Source organism: Dermacentor albipictus, chromosome 7 (assembly GCF_038994185.2).
Source record: "Dermacentor albipictus isolate Rhodes 1998 colony chromosome 7, USDA_Dalb.pri_finalv2, whole genome shotgun sequence".
Lineage (NCBI taxonomy): Eukaryota > Metazoa > Arthropoda > Arachnida > Ixodida > Ixodidae > Dermacentor > Dermacentor albipictus.
In genome coordinates, this window is record NC_091827.1 from 38,500,423 (window position 1) to 38,524,668 (window position 24,246).

General features: G+C 48.0%; 1 protein-coding gene across 1 annotated transcript in view; it reads right to left on the reverse strand.

The window, feature by feature from the left end:
• The window catches only part of LOC135905669 (mucin-2-like), an 82,929-nt gene extending 72,320 nt beyond the window's left edge, over positions 1–10,609 (reverse strand). The window contains exon 1 of the mRNA XM_065436629.1: positions 8,642–10,609. The gene's annotated coding sequence lies outside the window, so the exon portion shown is untranslated. The remainder of the gene's footprint in view (positions 1–8,641) is intronic.
• Between the last annotated feature and the right edge of the window lie 13,637 nt (positions 10,610–24,246).

Sequence of the window (24,246 nt, forward strand, 5' to 3'; positions counted from 1 at the left end):
GAACTGTGGATGCCATCTGTCATGTCGCTCGCCTTCAGGCAAGAAGGCCGCAGCGGGATTCCTGTTCGCGTTTACTGGCTATCGCGGTGTAACGGTATAATGAGTGACCCTTGCGTGTTGAGGAGCACACGAGGAATATCTGGGAGGTCACCGCCTACGTTCTACTTGGGGTGTGTTCCAATTCTGGCCAGCATCGGAAACAGTCTACGTAGACAGCTATGGAGACAGCCGAGACAGCTTCGAGGTGATGTAATGGAACGCGATTCTAGCCGTCTGGAAGACGTACGGAAGACGATTCTGCGACGTGACGACAAGAAAAATTAGAGAAAGGCAGACGTTATTTCTGTATTTTAAGTCTTTGCGCCTCTAAGCCTATGAAAAAAAGACAATGTAGCTTACATTAAGGGCGTAGAATAGCGTGTCTGCGCTCTCTTGTGTACAGACGACCTTCCTGTCGACTTTCCAAGCGTTCTGCCCAGCCACCATCTTGTTTGGACTGGAAAGTAGCCTGCATCGTATTTGACTTCGATGCTGCCTTCGCGAAGCTGTCTACTTTGACGTCTTCGTGAGAATTAGAATGAGACTAAAGATGGTGGTTGTCCACTCAGCCGTCTACTTTGCCGTCTATGGCGAGTATTGGAACACAGCCTTAATCTAATGCAAAAAAAATATGATGATTGGAGGATTTCAGGAAAATGTGCTTCAACATGACCGAGGGAAACGAATATATTGCTCCATGAGGAGGACGGCAAGCTGTATGTCTGTTTCAGGCAGACGTACGGCGTGACTCTCTCGGGCAGAAGGCATAGCTCTTCTTTCCAGCAGACGGCATGGCTCTTTCGGGCAGACGGCGTAGTTTTTGAGATTGAGGATGTGAACGCATGGTGTCATCACATACGTCACCGACGGCTTCTGCGGAGTTTCCGGTGACCACTTGCGGATTTCACAGCTGCGGTGAGCAGAGAGAGAAAGATAGAAAGACGGAAAGGCAGGGATGCTAACTAGACTTTGCCCGATTTGCTACCCTACGCAATCTTGGGGTGAGGAAAAAAAAGATAGAAGACAAAAGTTCAGATCAGTCACACGCACCTGAAAAAGCGCAGGCAGCTACAACTGACACTACTCCGTGGCCAACACTCAAGTCTATCGACTTCGAATACGGTCGAATTCCGAAGGTGTTCTCGGGGTTCTTGCAACCATTTTGACGCTGTGTACCTTGACGTGAAAAAAGTATATACAGCAGAGCTAACGCTTTTTTTTGTGCGCATTTTTGCTCGTGAACAGGACCTAAAACTTCCTGACGGCATGTGGTGACGACTCCACTATATATATGCTATGCTATCATGCGTGGACAGCGAACAAACGACAAGGTAGCAGCACGGACATTGGGCTAATTCACGACAGTTTATTTCGAAGCCGGTGACCATCCTTATACCAGACAAATGGGTTCAGTGCGCGTGTAAAGCAATAACAGCAGCAATAACAACAAAAGAGGCTTCGACAAGTGCGTCAGCGCATAGAAAGATTGTAGCACCATCAATCTGATCTCGAACGTGCGTTACATCCTAGAAATTCTAATTTTTTGGCAGACAAGTAAATTGATGCAGCACCGATGCAAATGACTTGTCAGCTTAATGTACTGGTTTCGTCTAGCACCGGCAACAAGTTAACTTTTTCGTCCACTTTCATTTCTTCTTCTCTTCATTATTTTCTACATTTCAATTTCAACCGCTGCTAATTACCCCTATGCTTTCCTTGGCTTCATTGCCTGCTGGCTTTATATGGTCGTGAATAACAAAAAAATCTAGCCCTTCTGATTCCCTTCTCCTCATTCTTAATGTGCTCGTAACTACATAAACTACCGCGCTAAATGTACAGCATCCGGGTTCGTCTGGAATTCTGCGGAAAACAGCGCGTCGCCGTGTTGACGTCACGCAAGGCCTTGCAGAGTTTTGACGGAGCGTCACGGAGGTGCACGAAGCTATATAAGAGAGCAGAAGGCATCTTCGTCGCATCTTGACATATACAGGTGCAGACAAAAGTAACTGGAACGTGGGAGCCACGGCCGAACTGCATCCCAGTGCCATCTAGAGGCCACGGGAAGAAGCAAAAAAATTGTCACGCTTGCGCTCAGACCGGTGCTGAGGAGAGAGAGAAATAAAAGAGGGAAAGACAGGGAGCTTAGCCTGTGTAAGTGCCGGCTAGTTACCCAATGCAGGGGAAAAGGCTAAAGGCGACAAGCGTTGATAGAAGGATTAAAAACAAATATAGAAAAAACGTATGCGATATACAAAGAAATACCCAATCACTTGTTGTCCTGTTTCGTTTCTCTTAATTTTATCTCTATCTTGCCACGCAAGTTATGGTGACGTTGTGTACGCTGTGATACACCGCCAACGGCTTTGTTACGACGCCGCTTAGATTCTTGGCTGGCGTCAAATCTATGCACATCCGTTGACGCGTCGTCGTGGACACTTTGTGGTCACTGTAACGCTGTGGACCGAACTGTTCGAGCACAAAGGGCGGCAGCCACTAGCCATCGGGCCGGGACACGTCGATGCTGGAATCGCCCACCACCACGATGACGGGCGTGTCGTCGGTGGAAGAGAGCCACCAGAATGTGTCCCTCATAATGTTCCCAATGTCGCCGAAGGGCTTTTACGACGCCGCTCTAAAGATGCGGGTGTTGTCGACGCAGATGCGACGGAGCGCCGTTTAGACGCAGGTGGCCGTTAAACCGAGCCTCAACGCGAGCGATGGTATGCGTTGCCTGCGGGGCGCTGTCCAAAGGAGTGCACGAAACAAAACACGTTTGTTTGTAATTTGCGATTGAGCACACTTCCTAGTTAACTCGCTGAATGAAACTTGGAAGGACCTAGACCTTTATTCTAGCATGTCAGCATGGGTAGCATGTCAGCGATGCGCATACGCCGGCTAAAATATCTGCCTTTCATTAAAGGGTTCTCTCTCTACCTCCCTCAATTCTAGCGTACAAACATGGGGCTGTCTGTTTCCCTTCCGTAGAAGTCAATGTATCGACAGCATACGGGAATTCCTCAATATTGTGACAGGCTGACGAAGAAGATATTTTAAGATAAGTCGGAAGAAGACGACAGTCTTAACATCGCGCGCTTGTCTAGAACCTCGTCGGCTGCTACAGCTATTGTAAATATCCTGTAAATATACTCCTTCACTGTGTTACTGTGATATACGTGATTACAATAAGTAAATGAAACTCGGCGTAATAGCGCCTTAGCGGCCAACTTCAGTATGATTTTTTTTTCGAAGATACCTACATTAATTTGAGAGCTACAGGGCATTGGTGAGAAAGTTGGCTTTGCCGCAAGGTGTTTTCTGTTCGCCGCCACGATTTCTCCGGAGAGCAGCCATAGTCAGCTTCGCTGTAAAAAAAATTTACATGTACAAAAGCGCGATGCAACATGCTGCTGCTCTCAAAGTCGGTCGGCTGAGAGCCACTTCACACCTCTGAATCCCTTTCTCTACCGGTGCATGGGGACGTCGTTCGCACCTTCTGCCTCTAAACACTCGCTAGCGTTCTGCTAAACACTCGCTAAACACTCTGCGCTAGACACTCGCTGATAGACACGTCACTTAGTCACGTGGGGCCCCCATGACCCATACGAGTGTATCTATGCTATCACTGCCTTCGCGCTTGGTGTAGGTGCGACCGACGCGCCGATCCACGGGCAACGAGAAAAAGGTTGCGAGGTACGTGTGAACTGGATTTAAGCACTGGTCTGCGCGCATGCGCAACGCAATTTTTCTCCCTTCCCCCCAAAGCCGTTGAAGGGCACTGGGAAAGCAGTTCAGCCATAGTTCCCGTGTTCCAATTACTTTTGTCCGCACCTGTATACGTGTAATCACGGGTGCGCCAAAGGGTTGATCGAAGCCTCGATATCAGCAGTGTTGGTTCACTCGTTATGTGGCACGAATTATTTGATTTCCGCTGCCGAATGGCATGAGGCCGTGGGTTTAGGTTCCTGGTCACGGCAGCCATATTTATAAGGGGCTAGAATTCCAAAAGCATTCGCGTACTTGGATTTGCCTGCCTATCAAACCCAGGAAGGTCAAAATTAATCCGCCGCCACGCACTATATAAGCCGGATGTCTAGTGTTACAGAAAGACGTTATATCAATCAATCAATCAATCAATCAATCAATCAGTCAGTCAGTCAGTCAGTCAGTCAGTCAGTCAGTCAGTCAGTCAGTCAGTCAGTCAGTCACTCAGTCAGTCAGTCAGTCAGTCAGTCAGTCAGTCAGTCAGTCAGTCAGTCAGTCAGTCAGTCAGTCAGTCAGTCAATGTACCAAAACAAGCTAGCTGACGCGTGACGTCACGCATTTTTGACGGCTTCCACCCTGACCGAGTCACCAAATATTTATCGATAAAGAAACGCTAAATTGCGCGCTAAAAACAGCGAGATTCGGCCGAGCAAATGACAAAACATCTTTTTTTTTCTGCGTCGGAACGGCCCATGTATAGAAGAAGATACAACGAAATCCACATCGTCATGCTGAGTATTCATATACTTGCGCTGATGTACTGGCGAGAAACTCAAAAGAAAAAGTACATTCGGCTGCGATTTTCTACATTAACAACCATCACTTCCCCAAAATGAATAAAGTAAGTTTTTTTTTGTGTGTGTGTGTGTGTGAAAATACGTAACCGATCTCAATTTATTTGTAGTTGATACTTCTTAGACCTTCAAAAGAAGAAATGGTCTCCCTTTGGACACAAACGTTCTCATTAAACAAGCAAGTCACTCACAAAAACATGTACTCGCAGATACAGCTGCTCGCAAATTATGTGATAAACTGACGTCTATACAACCTCTCAATGTCAGGCATTATTTATTGAATTTAAAAGAACACATTAACAAAGTATCAAATAGAGACGGTGTTTGGCGATTCCTTCTTTATATTGTTCCCTGCACCTTTTTTTTTACAAAATAAATAAGTTAAAAACTAGTGCGCACGGGCTTGCTCTACAGAAGGTGTGGAGTTTTCCTCATCTTGCATGGGCTTGTTGGAATGAATTATCATACGCGTCGTGAGCACTTTTATATCCATACGAGACCTGTCGGGCTTTCCCCATACCTGCATGTTGTCGTCCTGCCGTATATCGGTTCCAAACATATACGTTCTTGCGAACAATATCTTTGGAATCGCCCTCCTTCTAACGTAATGTAGTTGGGTAAACCCCTTCTCAGTGTCACAGCTATGCCGTTCGCATATGCGAAACAAGTTCAGGGCTACGTTAGTTCTCTTCTAGCGCATTGTACCGCCGTTTACACGCATGCGATGTGAGGGAAGTGAGATGCTCTGCGCCATTGTCGTATTTCTTATCTTAAGCACGGCTGCTAATAAGGAAACAAGCTTTCGATCACAGAACGTCGGGTAGGCGCTGTACATAATATGTCTTTATATGTGCGGGTATTGCTTGAGTGTTAAGCGAGAACGACGTATTTATTTTATTTATTTATTTACTTGATACTTGCTTCGCCTTTGCAGGTATTACCCCCCAGCAGGGGGATACATAAAATAAGCATGATATTTGAGACCAATAAAGAAACTAATTACACAAAGCGTGGTAAAAATCATCATTCGACACAATGGATACAATCATAGGCGGAAGATCATTCCACTATCTTATACATCTAAAAAAAATGAATAGCGCAAGACGTCACCTTTAAAGGGAAATTCATTTACTTTGAGACTGTGGTCCTTTCCTTGGGATATATAGGACTGCTCTTGGATGTACTTCTCCTTATCGATTCCAGTTTTAGAATGGTAGATAGTATGGAAAAATTTCAACATGAGGTTTCGTCTACGATCTATTAACTCCTCCCATTTAAGTTTACGTTTGCTTTCTCTCATACTAAATTGCCGATCCCAATTACCTAGAACGAATCGCACCGCCCTATTCTGTATTTTTTCAAGCGTATCGGCCAGCTCTTTGGTATACGGATCCCAGCAAACGCATGCGTGCTCTAACAATGAGCTCACATGGGTGAAATACAGTTGTTAAGTTAAATGGAAGTTCGCTGAAATTTCGTCTCAAGAAACAAAACACGTGCAGCCTTAACTTTGATGTGGTGAACGTGTCTAGTCCACCTCAAATCACTCACTAAATAAACTCCTAGATATTTATATTCCCTGGCCGTGCTTAAAGTGGTGCTATTTACGATGCTATTTACCTCAGTGGTCACCTAGTTTGGTTCGAAAATACAATAGCCCTAGATTTTTTTAATGAACTGCGAAAAATTTGTAGGTACCATTCTGGCGAAAAACCCGGGCCGATTCCCGAAGGCAAAAAAAAATAATAACTATGGTGTTTTACGTGCCAAAACCACTTTCTGATTATGAGGCACGCCGTAGTGGGGGACTCCGGAAATTTAGACCACCTGGGGTTCTTTAACGTGCGCCTAAATCTAAGTACACGGGTGCTTTTGCGTTTTGCCTCCATCGAAATGCGGCCGCCGTGGCGGGGATTCGATCCCGCGACCTCCCGAAGGCAAGTGCAGCCTAACACAGCGTCTGAAAGCGCTGGCTGCCACGAACGAAGAATGCGAGAAGCCCGCGAACGTACAACAGTGGGAGGAAGCGTTGCTGTTGAGTGTCGACTAAAGTATGCGCGCGCGTACCAGACCGGCCGTGGTGCCACCAATAAAGTTGGTCTCGCTCTTTCTCTCTCTCTCACGAGCGAATAAAGCGGGAAAGAGGCCCGTGACGTACGCGCCAGACGTTTCAAAGAGCGACTCTGTCACGATAGCATCATGCGCGCGGTCGTGCGCTGATGGTTAGAGGATTGCCCCGCTGTGCTGGAAAGCAAAGGTTCGTTCCCACCATTGGACACGCATTTCTTTACGGACAAATACGCTGTCGCTTGTTTAGAGAGATCGCGGAGTAAATTTCTGGCCTAGTGTTTCTTTCCTTTAAGCATCGTTACTTGCACACTGAACAACACGATCTGATTAAGGAATTTATCCCAAAACTGCATCCCCGCCTGAGGATTCCGAATGAAATATTTTATTTTTTTGTACTTATACGACCGATTGCACTGAACGTGGTGTTTTAATAGACGACGCTTAAGAGTCACACGCAGTTAGCGGCGCGTTTCATTGAGGACGTTTGTGCGTTACAATTGCCGGAAGATTTAAAGGAAGCTTAAGGGAAAATGCCCCGCTGCTGGCTTGGGCAACTACGGTGGCAACACGTGGTGTGGTGCAGCGGTAGCAGTATCGTAAGCGGCGGTACACATATGTAGATGTTAAGGGGAATGCCATGTGTTGCTTTACATTAGATACCGCGCCTTCTTATGTGCCTAATCGGCTCTTAGACAAATTCTTATCTAAAACGATGGTTTGGGACTACAGTGCATTGGACGCGCATATTCCAGCTCATTGCACACTGTGTACATTTTCGTCTCAGTGTGGTCAGCAGTCTCGAGAAACAAGTCGTATCACTGCTCGCAGTAGCCTTTCCGAAAGGTGACGAAATCAGTAGAAAGAGACGAGAAAGCTCCTTTCAAAACCGGCAGGGCTTTTGATGACAGCCTGTTGCGCGGCCTACTTACTCTTAATGACGGTTAGGAAGAATGGTGACGCAATGCGAGGGCTACCGATTTTTGTTCGATTTTTGATGATTCGGTGATAAAGCTTTGGGATCCACCGGTTAGTGGCACCTTTCAGAAAGACAACGGCGAAATGTACTACTTTTTTAAAAATTTATGCTTATCCTGCTACGGTGTGCTACAGATTTTTCCGTCCATAACTGCTAAACCACGATCACGTTTAACTGTTCGCGAGGAACGCCCAATTTATGCCTTTTTACATTTTTGAGCGTAAACATAGTACAAAACACGCTGAGCATTTCAGACTTCACGTACCAGGTGTCATGTCAGGCCCTCCCAAGACTATAGTTGGAAGGTTGGAACGAGGCCTCTCTTTAATGATCATGGTGTTCCAGATTTCACTCTGCACCGTATCCGGGATGCTTCTCACCTAAATGGAAAAACTGCAACGCTCAATAAAGCGGACCTGACACATATATTGAGCGACCGCACCGGGATAAAGCCTAGGGCGGAACTCCAACTTATTGACACTTCGGACTGGGAAGTGGCAGTATCCAGCTCGGACCCCGCAGTCCAGCTTCGGACCGTCAACTGGGCTTTGGAGATCACCGAAGGTCAAGAGCTTACGGCCACCTCACGCCGCCTGGCAGAAGAAAGCACCCAGTGACTCACATGGTTCTGAGATCCGACGAAAATAGAGTCCGTTCATCCTCCTCCGCCTTCTGTGCACCATGTGGGTTTTCAAACCACGCACAGCGTCAAGAATCGCGGAGGTCATCGTATTGTATTACTGTTTCGCAGATGGCACATTGTAGAGGTAACAATAAACATTGCACCATGAATCCGTGCCGGCAAAAACCGTTTAAATCCTTTGTTTCCCTAGCATAAGTATTCTACTGATTTCTACAGATTTCTCAAGAGAAAATCTACTATCTTTTGATGACCTGTGGCAACACTGTGGCGACGCAGCGAAAGGCGGAGTACGAAATGTGAACCGAGTGATTTCACTGGAAAAGAGGGTTCAGATTGTAGATAAAGAATGTGGCTTACCTCACAGTGTTTTATAGCTGGTTGCAACTTTCGTTGGCACAGGATGGTCGTGGTGGTCCTTGTTCAGCGAACGACCCTGACACTTTCCTCAGACACACTGCCGGAGGCCATGACAATGCACGTATGCGTCACAAGAACGTCGCGTGTGCCGTCAAAGTCGATCGCGATCCAGTTACCAACGAGTTGTCACTTTGGGGACAGACACACTTCACCTCTAAACAAACAGATGCTGTCCTTGGGTGTCGTTTGGGGATAGTGTCGGGCTTTCCTTCACAGTTCAATTTTCTGAAGACCAACCAGGCTCGGCTATGCCCAACTTCAGTTATTTCGCAAACCTAAGCAGCATGCCAGTGTGCCTTCGTGAACTGCTTGCCTCTTCGCTTCTTGACGCACGAATGGTCACATAGGAGAAGTGTGGTTGTTTGTCTTCAAGTCTGCGCGCAAGGCTCCGTCGACGGAGCATGTACGGATTCACAAAGCAATACGAAACGTTGTATAGCTGTCTCGCCCCAGAACGCCTCTAGACGTTTCGATTTAGAAGTTCACAGAACGTCTGCGATTTTCTCGCTCTGATTTTTTTCTCGGTGCAACAAGATTCACTGTGTGCGAACGAGGTACAATTTCGCTCTGCCTTCGAGTAGGGGAAACCTAGTGCTCTGGACGCGATTCTCTGCTCCAGTTGATTCTTTCGTCGCCTGGCGGAACTGACAAGCCCCTATTCCCTCCTACCTGCTGGGCTCCAACCTCGCACAGAAGGCAAGATATGTAGAGGGCTGAGCGAGCTCACTTCCACCGGTGCAGTTTACTGAAAGGGCCGACCGTCTGGTTCTTCTTTATTTCTTTCCTGCTGTACTTGGCTTCTATGCGGGCGAAGCGCGACTAATTGCTTTCGCGCTCATTTCACGCAACCTCGAACACGCAGTCCTAGATCTCGGCTTCTTCACTGCGGACGCTCATACCACGCTCGGGCAGCCGGGTTGGTGCGAAGGTCAAGGTCAGCTTTCGTCCTTCTCTGACGGTGCTGTCGGCGCCGGTGTGTAAAGGGCGTTACGCTGCGCGTAACACTCGATGGTGTCGATGGATCGCCGTACGGTTCACGGCAACGGACCGAAATGCTCGACGATCCGGGAATGACAGAACCGGAGCCTTTGAGACACAGTTCTCCTTGGCCTATTTCAACTGTCTCATCACCTTAGCACAGCCGGGCGTTGGAGAATCTCCTTGACACCGGTGCACTTGGCACTATCAAAGTCCTGTTATAGCCTAGCGGCGCGAGGTTCCACAGGTATCGGGTACACCGGGGCTTTTCCCGAAAGAGCACTGTATTCGAAGTCACCGAGCGGCACTGGTTCGGGACGTTCTCGAAGGTCGCCAAGAGACCTCGGTGGTCTTCACCGCGGAAGTCCAGTTGGTGACGAAGGACTTCCCAGTGGGGGGGGGGGGGGGGCGGTCGAATTTCAAGGCTCGGGTCTTCGGCTCTTCTACAATCTCGCGCCTTGTCGTCGTAGACACAGCTTGTCGGCAACGAAGCACCGGGAGAAACCTTGTCGAGGACGCCGGCAGCCTTCCGCAGCCGCCGCCGCAGCACGACAGTTCTTCGAGAGCGGACACGCGTCTTGGCTCCCAGACGACGTCGCACGCACAACGAAGTCTCCGACGCGGTTAGCGTAGCGTGTAGTGAGAGAGGGAGTGAGAGAGAGCGGTTCGCGGGGCGGTGTCCTCCCCTACGTCCTCCTCCCGGCTTGTGACGTTCCGGCGTGCGCGGCTGCCTGTGAGTGCGGCCCTGTGAACCGAAGCGTTCGTTGTCGACGTCCTCGTAGTCGTCGTCGTCGCCAGCGCGTTCGTGTTCGTCACACACCAGCGTCTACAGCGTCTACACACCACCACGACCGCAGGCTGAGCGCTCGACTGACTGACTGGCTTACTGACTGGAGGGGGCGCCCGGACGGCGGCCGGGCCCTCCTCCGCTTTGCGTTGTGCGAGCGTGCACGCCGGCGCGTCGTTTGTTGCTCTTCGCGTGAGGATGAGTCGGACGGGCGAGGGTAGGCTTGGGCGGCGTGCCGTCCGCGCAGCGTGGGGGAGGGAAGGGGGAAAGGGACGGGCGTCTTGCGCCGGGGCTTGCTGCCCGCCGAAAGAATAGAGGAGGAGAGAGATAGAAAGAAAAAAAGGCGGGCGCGCGCCCGCGTCGACGTCGTGTCGACGTCTTTTAGCCCAGTTGCATCTCCGGCGGCGGCTGCCTTTGTGGCAAGCGCTGGGAGAGCACGTGGCTGTTTCCCGGCGTGTCGTGTCGGGCTGCGCGTACCTGCGCGGCGTTGTTCTTGGCCTTGCTGAGAGAGGAGGCCCGTTTTGGTTGGAACGAAACAGGCGCGCGGAATGGAGAGGGGGAGAGGGGGGAGGGGGAGGAAGTGCTGCTTCTGAGGACACGCTTTGTTTACGGTGCTGCCGTCCGCGCTGAATCTCTGGAGGGGCGAAACAGCGCGGGAATATCGCCCGCGCGCCCAGCGAGCGGTACATGTAAATGAGCGCGCGGCAGAAAGAAATAATCAAATGGGAACGAAGAAACGTAAGCAGGTTCTTAAGCTCCTCCGGGACCGAAAGCTTCCCTTATCCAACGCTGACCCCCCCACCGCGTTCCCTTACCCCCAACAAGCAGTGGCTTCTGGAGGAGCGTTTAAGAAGTTAGGAGGAAACTTTTGTTGTGTTCTCGAAATCATCGGAGCGTCGCGTCACTGCGAGTGGTCTGGCATTCGGAACTCTTTATTAGTCGCAGTTGAAAGCGCTTTCGTTGTGGGCGATGTAGGCCGCCGTAATTTTCCCACGTTGATTTCCGGCACGAAGGTCAATGAGGAAAGAAATGAATGACGTCGAATGCGATTTGTCTCTCTTCTGTACGGTTCCGCCATCACGTCCGCTGTTACACGCGACGTATTGGCCTGACCGCGAATAACCAACTAGCCCCGAATTTCCACTCTAGTGAAGCGGAAGAAGTCAGGCTGTTTTGTTTCCTTAAGAAGTTGTAACTGATTTAAGCGTTAAGATTTAAGCGTTTAAGCGTGATTTAAGATGTAAGCGTTAGCCTACTACTACGAACGCTGAAGGTAAATGGCCTGTCTGAAAAAAAAAAAAACTGTGTGCGGCTGGTGAGTGTGGTTAGTAGCGCTGTATACTTTTCAGGAAGTCTCCGCGATTTCAGAGAATTCCAAAGTTGCTGCTGTGCAGTGCGCCTGAACTTCATTTTTTTGCCCCGGCAGCTGTCCATAGTAAACGAAAAAAAAAATCACTCGCCGATATCGACGACTTGTTTTACGTAAACTTTGAAATTGTGGAACCAACATAAATTGTGTTTGAGTTGCAATACGAAGAAGAGATCCTATAGATCTGAAAATGCCAATTTATGCCTTTGATTGCACTGACATGGCTGACACAAATTGTGGAAACAAAAAATATGAGCTTTGATTGGAACGTAAGCAAGGAATCTATACGCAGGTCCTGTCCGATGTCTCAATTTGTGCTTTTTTATTTACACTGTGCGGTGACCTGCCTTACTAATTATGATGTCATGTGACTGGACGTGGTTCCGCTGAGCCCCTGAGTACATAGGCGATAGATAGCTGGGTTCAGCACACTGGACCTAGCCTTCGTGGCGTCTGCTACAAATAACTTCATCATCATCATCCTTTTCGTCGTCTTTGTGCGGTAAATGTTTCCCCAGCAACCTACATTCCTCCCTCACCCAGGAGTCATAACATGGCCTGCTACGCGTGAGTTGTCCTCCCGTAATCGTCATGGCGTTATCGTTCTAGGGCCAACAACCGTTGCTCTGGAGGGAGGGGGGGGGGGAGGCGAGGCACTGCAGGCTTTCTTTTGAATGACTCTGCAATTTTACCGCTAAACAAAAACAAAATGAAGCTCTACGCACCATTTTCTACAATAAATCGCTATACAGGATCTGTCGCTAGTGATGACGGGAGTTAAAAAGCATGGCGCTTAGGACAACACGGGAATGGTTGGCAGCACATATTGTCACTTGGTAGTAAAGAAAATGTCAATATATTTGGCTGAGCTTCGTCATTCTGGCTTCAAGGGGCCTTGTGACTTTGCAAACTGATCATTAAAAGAGGTACACATCTGCGTTATATATGCAAATTGTTCCTAACGCTTACTCGCGCGCGTGAATACTGATTGGCTCGCTGTGTTTAGAAAATTACGAGTGCTTGTAAATTTAAATAAATTGGTTGAATTCTTGGGTTTTGAATGCCAAATACATTCCGGATTATTTTTTATTTTTTTACCACCTGGGGTTCCTTAAAGGGACACTAAAGCGTAACAATAAATCAGTTTAGACTAATGAAGCATTGTTTGAGAACCCTGCAGGCAGTCATTTCGAAAAAAATAGTTTGATTACTAGATGAGAAAATGAAGGTCCAAGTATCAGTATTTGAATTTCACGCCGATACCCCAGCACCGGTACGTCAGCGTGACGTCAGGGATACCAAAGTATGTTTTCGCATGTGAGCCGTGTTGGCTAAGTAAAGGTTCCCGAAAATTGCCATGTTTAATATTTGGTTGCTTTAGAATACAATTTAGTCAGTCTGTAACGCTATAAACACTTGGTAGGCGCTAGAAGACGCCATCAAAATCCAAGACGTCACAGCCACCTGGTGCGGGAACTCAAGTAGGCGTCGCCATCCGTATTTCATTCTTGCGCTTTTTCTGGCTTACCAAACGTTTTATAGTTGTAAGAGTGGTGTTTTTGGTGTTGTAGAACGGTAATTTACTGATGCAGAAGAAATCATTTTTCACTTTAGTGTCCCATTAACGTGCTCCTGAATCGAAATGCACGAGCTCTTTTTTTTTTGCATTTCGCTTTTATCAAAATGCGACCGCTGTGGCCGGGATCGAACACACGACCTCGAAATAAGCCGTGCAACCACATAGGCTCAAGAGCTACACCGACACTACACCGACACTACACCGACACTACACCGATACAAACACGAATTGTTACAAACAATGTATCAGGTACGTGTGAAACCTCAAGCATGAAGTTCCGACAGCCGTGTGGTGAGGGTCTGCGGGTCGTGCCGGGGAAGGGTACGCACTCGCTACGCTACAAAACGCTTTACTTAAGATGATTAGGTTTGTAGCACTGAATAAACCCCATCGTGTAAGCTACGCTTCACATAGATTGTAAAGCGTGCGTTGGGTCTTCATTTTTTTTTTAATATGAGGTCCGTCGGTACTTTTCATTAGGCCCGTCATCAGGCTATCTCTTGAGCCTCCGCTTCCCCTGCATAATCGTCAGCAGCATCAGCAGCAGCCTATTTTTATGTCCACTGCCCCATAACGAAAACCCCTCCCAGCGATCTTTATTACTGTTCAGCGAAGAGAATCAGAACCTTTCCCACTTAGTCTCATAGTTATTCATCATGGAGGGAGGAAAAAAAAATACAAGCACGATTGAAGCCAAACAAACGTGTCGATTCAACACGTGATCATCACGTCCTGGCTCATGGTGGGTTTTAGTGCTCCTAGCTCTTCATGCGGAGCCACGGCATAGCAGCAGAACAAGTGCGCATCGATTAAAAACTACCGGGAACCAAAATTTGAACGCTGAACTTCAGACGTCACCTGTTGCGCCTACTGTTTGAGGGAAAGAGCGAACGGAATGGCTTCACAGAGAGAGAGAGAGAGAGAAAGGCAAAGGAAAGAAATGGAGGTTAACCAGAGATTATCTCCGATTGGCTACCCTGTACTGGGGGAGGGGAAAAGGGGGGTGCAAATGGGAAAAGAACAAGGGGGATGCAAATAGAGTGGCTTGCCAAGGCTATCTGCGAGAGGTGACGTTTCCTGCTGCTTTATTTCGGTTCTCTGTACGTGAAGCTCATGGCCTTGGGGTCACGTGCAGCTGGCAGCCGGGTCATCTGACGACAGCGCCATCGTTGAGCTGCATCATGTGGCAACTTGTGCGGAGTCTTGCGCGTCACGTAGACTCTGAGAGTGGTGGCGTCTGCGTATGTATCTCGGAGGCCACAACAGGCAGTACTATGGGAGAGGAGGATCGCCAGTTTCCTAATTGAAAAAGTAAATAAATAAGAAACGCGTGGTACGGCATATATATAATTTGTTTTAGCAACCCCCTCCCCCTCTAACAAAGACACAGAAAATTTATACGATTTCCACAAACACAAGATGAAGCCTTAGAGCCAGAGCCGGAGTGCGACCTCCTGTGAGTAGTGGCAACAATTCAAATACACTGTTTCAGGCAACACTGAAAAAAACTGAAAAACAAAGAAAACAATATGCGAAAGACGGAAAACGCAAAAAAAGAATAAAGCGACCAGGACAGAAGACCGTAACTTCTGCTATTTAAATGATTCTATGGTGTACGATTGCTTGATTCTAGCGGCTAATCAGTTCCAGAAAGATGTCCACGAGTATTATCCGTAACTTGCCCTCGATGGAGGTAACAAAAACGTATTCTACGAGACAAACAGCAAGGTTCCATACACCTCCATTCCTGTCAATTCCTCGCTCTGCAGTAAAACTAAAGCGAACGCAACCCCAAGACATAATTCTCACATCCAAAAAGGAATTAAAAAAAAAAGGAAGCCTCCAAAATTTCAAGCAGCCCGTGCATCCTTCCCTCCGCTCACCCATTACGCCGCGTTCCGCTTTCAACTACCGGCCACAGACACGCGCGTTTCAACGCCAAGGCAGCGCAGATAAACGACGACATTTCGCAGTCCCCGCACGCCTCGTCCGTCTACGTCGCATTCCTGTTCGTCCTCCTTTGTGTCTCCGAGCACGCCTGCGCGTTTTACTGCTAGGCGACCGCGTTGTTTCCATCTCGGCACCATACAGCTCCGTGTGAGGTTATTATACCTCTCGTGTAGCCACTGCAGCGATGCCGGGCGAGCGAGTCTGCCGGCTCCCACAAAGTCTCGCTTCTTCTCGAAACGTGTGGACCCCGTTTCATTCGCACAATCGCCAAGTGCAGCAATAGCCGAGGGGCCCACCGAGGTGGTCGTCGCCTCTGCAGCAGTTTTACAAGCGCGAAGAACGAATAATAACACGAATCGTTGCTGCCTCCTTCTTCTCGTTTTGTTTTTAGTTTTTCTTCTTCTGTAGCTTCTCCTCAGAGCGTCCTCGAAACGTGCTTCCCTTTGTGCGATAAGTGCGCGCGCGTGCGCGTTGGTTGTTGTTGTTGTTGTTGTTGTTGTTGTTGTTGTTGTTGTTGTTGCCCGCAGGGTTGAGGCGGGCAGAAATAAAACGCCACGCAGGCCACGTGTTTCATAAGTTTTTTTTTTTAACAGGGATAAGCGGGCTAGTTCGTGGTCGTTATGGGAATGCATCATGTAACCGCACAAAAAACAAGGGACAAAGAAGGAACACACAGGACAGGCGCGGAACTTCAACCAAGGTTTACTCCGGGAAATCTCACATTCATACAAGTATCGTAATCACACTTGCTAATCATCAAACAGCCATCACGTGACGTTTGCATGTGGGCGTGAGTGCCGCAAATTTGCTTGTAAATATTTGAACTCTTTATCGCTCAAAGACACAAGAGCTGCTTAAGAACTGCATAAGTTCCCCGCTGTGCTGGTGCTCAGCGAAGTCCCCCTGGCGGCCCGTGGAGGGGAGCTCTTTCTCTCTTTGGCATTCGTGGGACAACGGGTCTATCTATGTCTCGGCGAGAGTAATAACCATCGACAGCTATCGTCGATGAGGCAGACCATCGTCATTACAAACATCAACGTAACCGAGGACGCAGTCGTCAACGCCGCCAGTATATCATCGCGTTCGCATCACCACTATAGCGTCAACGTTCACCGCCATCAATTCTGCGTCACCGTAATCGACAACACCGCAGTCGTCAACCAGATGACAATCGGCAACGGCACAATCGTCAGTACCGCCATCGACGTCAACGTCACCGCCGTCAAGAGACCACCACCAAGCATCTTCAACATCATCATCATGATATTCATCAACGCCATCGTTAACAAACCGCCATTCGTAACCAACACCATCAGCGAAAATTTCCAGCGCCAACCTTCTCACGATGCATGTCGACTTTGATGGGAGTAGCGTAAATCAATGTGGCGACGCACTCTTTTGCCGCCGCAAACACACGAAGGGGCAGTCTCGCTGACACTAAAATGTCAAATGTTACCACGGCATAGTATATCTTCTAGATTTACTTCACCCTTATTCGGACTCCGTGTAGTATCCATCCTTTTTTCAACTTTGTTGTAACGCCTGTCCATCAAGAGATTGTGCTCAACGCGAAGTCTGTTGTGGATGGGGTGCTATCGCTTTAGTTTACTTAAGGCACATACTGCTCGTGTCACCTTGGCAAGTGCATTCTGGAGTACTGACCAAGAAAGGTCACTCAATACCACACATCATGCCACATACGCAGTGCTGAAGTTATCTGTTTGGTCACATCGTCATCAACCTATTTTATTTCCACTGCAGGACGAAGGCCTCTCCCAGCGAACTCCACTTTCTTGCACTAGCTGATTCGAAATGCGCCTTCAAATTTCCACATTCCATCACCCCGCCTAATTTTCGGCCCTCCTCGACTGCTCTTCCCTTGACTCGACACCCATTCTGTAATTCAAATGGTCCACCGGTTATCTACTCTACACATAACATGGCTTGCCCAGCTCCACCTTTTTTCCTCTTTATGTCAGCAAGAATACCGGCTATCGCAGTTAGCACTCTGATCCACACCACTCTCTTCCTGTATCTTAACGTTACGCTTAACATTTTTCCCTTTCATAGATCATTGGGCAGTCCTTAACTTGTTCTCGAGATTCTTTGTTAACCACCAAGTTTCTGCCCCACATGTTAGCACCGGTTGAATGCAATGACTGCAAAGTTTTCTTTTCAACGACAGTGGTAAGCTCCCACTCATCATTTGGTGATGCCTGCCGTATGCACTTCAACCCATTTTAATTCTTCTGTACATGTCCTTCCCATGTTCAGCGTCATCTGTGAGTTATTGACCTGAGTAAGCGTACTCCTGTACAGACTCTAGAGACTGACTGACGAGCACGATTTCTTGTTCCCTTGCCACACTACTGAACGTTATCTTTGTCTTCTGAGTATTTATCTACAACCCTACTCTTAGACTTTCACAGTTAAGATCCTGTGTCATTCGTTACAATTCATGCCCAGTGTTGCTGAACAGGACGATGCCATCTGCAAATCCAAGTTTGTTTAGATATTCGCCGTTGATCCTCACTCCTAAGCCTTCCCCGTCTAATAGCTTGAATACTTCTAAACGTGAATTGAATAGCATTGAAGATATTGTATTGTAGTTTTATTGGCGCGGCTGTGCACTGTACCTCCGATATAGCGGTGGCAAATTCGCTAATAAATATGTCCGCTTTTATTGAGAAACATAAATGAAATCATCCGATGGCGAGGTTCAAACAGAGGGCCCCTACCACAGCAGCTCGTTTTTACTTAGTCTGCTTACGATACCTTCAATTCATACTGCCACTGCAGCTACGAGTCTTACACTTCGTGTGTTACTCTAACATGTTGATATCGTATTCTTTGCTTTGCCCTTATGGCGAAACTGATATTTTAACATGCACCGCATGACAAACCCATAGAGGTGCGTATGATTCGCGTACCACGTAGTGCCTGAGGACGTCACACTGCGCGTTTCGCTCGCTTACGCTCGTTCTACTATACCGATCTAGAAACCAACAATTACCACGTCGTAAGCCATGTCAGCGTAGAAGGCGCGCAATTGCCGCCATACGATCGTCTTCGACGCGGTCGTCGTCGTGCTGCTGACGTCACAGGCACCTACACTCTCGACTGACACACACACACAACTATGCAATTTACGCAAACATGTTGGTCCACGTCGTGTAGCTTTGCGGAACCCCAAACAATAGAGAGTTTTTGATTATGGGGACGCAAGCTCATTTAACTTCCAGATGCGCGCTTCTTTTTGCAACAAACATATAAGCTTCATTTAGCATACTTATGCAATTTTCAGGCGTCCACACTTATGCATTGCCTTTTATCTATTTACGCTCAATTTTTTACATGTATAATCAACACTTTTTTGCGCACTGCTGCAGTAAGTTTTTTGCGTTCCTGATCTGTTTTAATAACGTGTTTTTCGCCTTTACGGTCGCTGACTTTGAGTCCTGCTAATGTATATACTGCATACCTAAATGTTCTATACCGAATGCCTTATTGATTTTCTCTTGGATCACATTTTCTTTTTTGAAGTTGCCTGTAGCACATAACGCAACTAGGTCTCTTCAGCTGCATTACCTGAAAGGGAGCACATTACTTCCATGACATATCGCAATGTTCATTTGGTATGCACTAATTAAATAGTTCACGAGCCCCTTTAGGACACACGTCCCCATTGCGAAGTCGACGCCAAGCAGTACTGAAGTCATTCCTGCTCACCGGAAACCATAGGTTAATAGCTCCACACTCTATGAAAATTTTACAACCTTTGAGTCGCATCTTGCCACACAGCAATAAACGTCATCTGTCTTGTCCGCATTTCCTTTCTCTAACGCTGCAAGCCCGGTACTTCACTGTAACGAACGACTTGCGCGTTATCAGCATGAAATAGCATTGCCGACAGGAAAGTTGCGGGCGCGGCGTTTTCAAGAAAGGAAACGCAAGCAAGGCAGATGACGATTATTGCTGTGTGGAAGATATACACCCCAAAGGGTGTAAACTGTTTATAGAGTGCATACAGCGTAATGTCATTAAGCCCTTAAAAGTGAATAAGGGTGCAGGTCGGCCTATAACTCACACCCTTACACCTAAAGAGGGTGTAAGGGCGAGCCATAGACAGATTTAAACACTCATTAACTTTAATGGTGTCAATTAATTTACAATGTAGCCGGTATATTTCCTGACCCGGGGGGCAGGCCTCGTCAGGAAACACGCTCTGCCTGTTTCCTCATGCCGTTGACGACACATTGTTCAATAATTAACACCCTTGAAAATAAACAAGGATGTAAATCATCTATAACTAACACCTTTACATCCTTGCCGGGTGTAGAGGTGTGAGTTATAGACCGATTTGCACCTCTTTTTTGCTTTTAAGGGTGCAGTTATTTCACATTGTACATTGTATATGTATACGTGTATTAATGAAGTCAAAGACGAAGTCAAGTTCTGCTGAATAATTGGGTTGTGTTCCAGTGAAGGTCGTCTCGGGCTACATGATTCCCGCTTTCAGGAGACTGTTCGATAGAAATTTATCCGTATATTAGCACGTTATAACGCCCGTGATCACAAAGTCTGTGCTGGTCCAAGGCATTGGCTGGTCTTAAGATTTATTTTAAGCAGTCATGACTTCACTGCAGCGTGTCCTCAATGATGCAATTGCAGTGTGTGTCCAACATTAAATTAGTCACCCGGTCAAGTCTATTCCTTACGAAAGCAATTTCCCTCTTTCTCTTTTTATCCCCCTTAACCCTTCCCCCCGTGAAGGGTAGCCAACCGGAACTACCTCGGGTTAACCTCCCTGCCTTCCTCTGTATTCTCTCTCTCTCTCTTCCGACTTCTCGATTCTCGAGAAACGCACCTGGAAGACCGAAACAGCGCTTTCACGGGCGACTCTTAATTTAAAAAATTATGTTCGATATAAAAGAAGGAAATAAGTCGTATGCGGTGAATAAAGGAAGTGGAAAAAAGAAGAAGAAAAGAAGACACATGCTAGTGACAAACATGAATGGGAAAAGGAGCGACGAGGAAAGATGCAAGGAAGAAAGGAGTCCCTGAAGGCCCTCTTTATTCATTTCCGGTCTTTTCAACTCCCTCGGGTAAGTGCATGCGACGATGCCGTATGTCACCTGCGCGTCCTGAGAGGAACACCGCCGACAGAACGGACACCCACCGTTCCGTGTCATCAATCGTGGTCACGCCCTGCACTGCGAAGTATCTGCGAAGTAAATAAATGAAATAAACGAACAAACAAACTTGCAGTTCGAAGTTCAACATATCACCAGAACCGGTTGCGACCTATGTTGACGCGACCTTCAAGCGCGGAGTCATATAGCCCGACCTCCGGTTTGACTTCTTGCTTGACCTCGTCGGAGGTGAAGCACCGCTGAATAATTACTAGCTCGTGATGGATCGGTAGTATAAACGGATCGCGTCAAAGCTATGAATTGGCGCCTGTGAAGCGTTTGCTAGCACTGGAAGATAGTTTGCTACAGTTCCCGAGTCAGACTATGAGGAATGCGATGTCGTTTCTCATGCTCGATCCTATAAGAATTAATTAATTTATTTATTTATTTTATGAATTGCAATTGACTGCCCGCGTTTGGCTGCGAACTGATGCATAGGTGAAATGTTTCAATTCACCGACCATCACCCTTGATTCATTCATTCCTCAATTTACAGTCGCGGAAAACCGGTAACATCATTGTGCTTGTTGTTAACAGTTCCAACCCGTATAGATAACTAAATGAATACATTAAAAATAAATTACCAAGTAAATAACTTTGGGACTGTAAGTATGCTTTAACGATACTTCGTGCCGATTACTATCTAACATCACTTTGTTTTTGTCTGTGGTAACTGCCTTCCGTGTCCTTCGATAACGTGCATCAAAACAGGTATAGCTTCGTGAAACAAACGCAATAAGTGCGTTTGAACACGTCCTACCAATTTTTCAAATAGAATTTGCTCTCTTGGGCGATTATTGAAAGTTTACAAAATTGATCTTTAGCCCATTGCTCCCCCACAAGAGCAGCATCTGGGGAAAAGTGAGGTTTTATCGCCTTTTCTTGCCTAAACATTAGTGGAAACAGGTGTGATTAGTTGGTTTCGTTTTGTCCCGTTTCGTTGTTATTGTTTTTATGTGCGGAAGTGTCCCAAACGTTGATGGTTCACGTTGGTTCCCGAGTGTTCACGTTAGAACACACGCCAACAACGTCCGCCTCTCGACGAACGCGCGACGTCGAGAACACATTTAACAACCACACGTACTGCCACTAAAACGAATGAAGCGCTCGCGCTCCGTGAGAGACAAGCCAACCTTCCCGCCTGGCGCCGCAATTGCGCCAAGCATACAGGCAAGCCAGCGTCGGTCGCCTCGTACACGACCGCTCGGTCTAATCAACGGGCGAACGCCCTTTAAGCCTTCCTGCCACTCACGCGCGCGCGCGGTCCTACAAGACAACAACAAAGACGACAACATCCGCCGTCCTAAGCAAGAGAGAAGGAGATTCTTGATGATCGGAAGGAAAGGTTGGGGTAAAGTGCAGCGCAGTAACTGTCTCTCAGCAGAGGACACCTCAACCGCGCTGCACAACCGTCTCAAGCAAGAAAGACGCGTCGTCTTCCGAGAGTGGGGAGGGAGGGGAGGCGCGTTCGTTCGGAATGGACGAAGCCTTCTGCTACGAAGCCTTCTGCTCCAGCTCGTCGGGGGGGGGGGGGGGGGAGGGGGGGTGCGTTCGGAATGGACGAAGCCTTCTGCTCCGGCTCGTCGCTCGCAGGCTCAGCTCGACGCCGAATGCCGGAAGAGTCGAGCGGCAGCGACGTAGGGGGCGCGCAGATCGCAAAGAGCGCCCGTCGTGCGCCGCGACGTATCTTGCCGCCGCCATCTTCCGTCCCTTCGCCCGGCGCGTGTCGATGCCTTCGACGAATGGACAGCGGCGCGTTCTTGACGGGCGTGCACCTAAAATGAAGGTCGTCTAGCGCGACGCGCACGCCCGTTCATTTCCGCCTTTTAAGATGCCCGGCGCGTGGGAGAGGAGCGTGAGGGAGAGAGGAGAGATTTGTGACGGCGCGCAGAGCCGACGCTTCTGAGGCAAACACTAAAGACAGACAACACTAAAGAGCTTCCCGCAAAAATTAACAGAGGGCGGGCATTCCGGCGCCATGGTGGCTGGGGTAGCTGCAAGCAGCGTCGTAGTTCAGTCATCATCGGAATGATGGGTACACGCGGACGTGACTAAACGATTGTAGAGGCCGAAACTGAAGTCGGAGGTAATTAGCCGCCAAGATAGGAAGGTAGCTTTTAGGAGGACGCAGACTCCCAAGAATGTTCAAAGAGCGATTTTTGCTATACGTTGGTCACGTGGGAGCGGAACGTCTGGCCACGTCTAATAATCTTGTCCGCCAAAACAAAAAAAAGAAAGAAAAATTATCTTTTTTTTATTTACTAGTACAGAATGTCAGGGAATCGCCATTGCATTTTTGGGCGTCACGCCCCGCTGCTTGTTTATAAAGCCGCTGGCCTGGTTTAAACGTACACCATGCATATCGTGAGAACCGACCCCTATTCTAGCACTGATCGCGCGGCACCCACCCATATACCCTTACGCGGCTGGAACGTAGTTTCGCAACGGAGATGATGAGGCTGTTGGCCGAATGATATCAATCGATCAGTAAAGTGAGACGTTTCGGCGCCCAGGTGGGTGTGGTGCGCGCGATAGGCTCTTTCGTATAGTATACCCTCGTTAACCCGGAACAAAGGCTCCAGGTTACGAGCCACAGCGTCCGGTTATTCTAACCTACCCCATCTTGTGCTTACATCTTTTCTATTTTGCTTTCGCCCCAATCTGAACGAGGCTTCGTAACCAAAGGTCCATATGTGATGAACTACTGCGCTGTTGGTGCCCTCTACATAATACTCGTTTGCATCAGTCCCGAACGATGATGCAAACGTATTGCGTAGATTGCGTAGTTCCACGCAATCTACGCAATCAACGACGCAGATCTCACCGATAACAATGGCGCGTTGACGGCGTGCGAATGGATACTGATTGACTCATTCATTACCTTGCATTGTTATCTTTGTTTGCACACAGGACTTCCAAACTACTGATCGCACCCATCTCTATATAGGCTAGTTCCGGTTCAGGAATAGACGTTATGGACAGGCAAGCATTATGTAAATGGTTTAAAACCACGAAAGGAGATCCCGAGCGCGAGAAAAAAGATTACATTTTATATTTTGCGTGCCTATTCTGACGTGACAGTTTCAACTCATCTGCATATGTGTTAAATGAATGTCCTGGATTTCGAAACTATAGAAGGAATGCTGGCAAGCATCACGACGGCTCGAATAATCCCATACAAAAGCTTTATCCCACGAAGAGCTTTTCGGTGTCGTTTACCAGGAGGGATATATAGGTGCCGTCACGTCACGAACACAGAATGTGGTCACGTGGGAGCAGAGGGACGTCGTGACTTATCTTGACGCATTGACGCATCGCTTTGGCTCAAGTCGATCTCGCGCCGTGCTGCCGCATGGTGCCGGGGCGAGCCAGCAGCAGTACTGCGGACGACGCAGCGAGCTGGAAAGATCGAGAGCTCCCAATTTTTTTTTTCACAGATGTATACGAGTTTCGAGAAACGACTAATCCGTCAACGTCCCAAGGCGAAAAGCGCCGCTGTCCCCGCTATATAGTCGCCGGTTTCCGCTGTGCCGAAAAAAAGATGTTGATCAGAAATGCGCTCGGGATCTCTTTTCGTTGTTTCAAACCACTTACGTAATGCTTGCCTGTCTATAGTGTGTGTTCCTGGACCGGAACTAAGTAACTTATGTAGGAATGGGTACGATCAGTAGATGCCGCCCGATCATTTAC